The sequence below is a fragment of the Plasmopara halstedii genome, assembly GCF_900000015.1.
Source record: "Plasmopara halstedii genome assembly, contig: Scaffold_322, whole genome shotgun sequence".
Classification (NCBI taxonomy): domain Eukaryota; phylum Oomycota; class Peronosporomycetes; order Peronosporales; family Peronosporaceae; genus Plasmopara; species Plasmopara halstedii.
Genome location: NW_020187243.1, coordinates 421,930 through 422,731, shown reverse-complemented (window position 1 = coordinate 422,731; position 802 = coordinate 421,930).

Below are 802 nucleotides of genomic sequence, written 5' to 3'. Positions count from 1 at the left end.
GCGGAGACTCACGTGGATTCTTCTGCCACGAATGGTTACCGCTGTGTGACATCAAGGCTACAGGATGGCTCTTCGACAGCAAGGGACGTCATTACGACCTCAATCGATCCAAGTCGACAGCAACAGCTCAAGAGCTACGCGATCTAGTGCAATGGCGATGGGTGAAACACGACTGTGTCAGATTCAGATTCCCATCAACAAGCACCGCTGTCACGACCCCAACTCTCCGATCCTTTGAGCTTCTCTGTTCGATTTTCTTGATGAACTTTCCAGAACTGCTCCATCGACCGAAGGCTGCTGTTGCGCTTTGACCGACGGATCCAGAGGTGGAAAAGCACCATGAGTGGTTCCTGGACAACGACAGCACAATACGTCATCAGGATACGGCCATCACAACTAGCATTCACCTCTTCGAGAGACCACAGGACGCCGACGAAGTAGCGACACGAGATGTTGATGGCATCCCTGTTTCCTTCCATCCACACCCGCGACTGTCTCGAATAGTCAGCTTGAGATGCGGACGAACGGGTTGGAAATTCTAACGCAAGACACTTAAGCACCATCGCCAACAACAGCGACCGAAGGACGGCATCAAGAAGAGAAATGGACGAATGGACAGCCCAGCAAGACCTACGAACGAGGCGACCAAGCTTGAAGCCGACATCGACAACCTGAAGTGGACAACAATTCTCGCTGTTCCTGGGATAACCTCCTCAGCTCAGGAGATGATGTTGAGACTAAAGGCCCGGACTCTCAGTAACTCGTGGAACCGAACAGCAAATAACCTGTCGTGCCCACATGT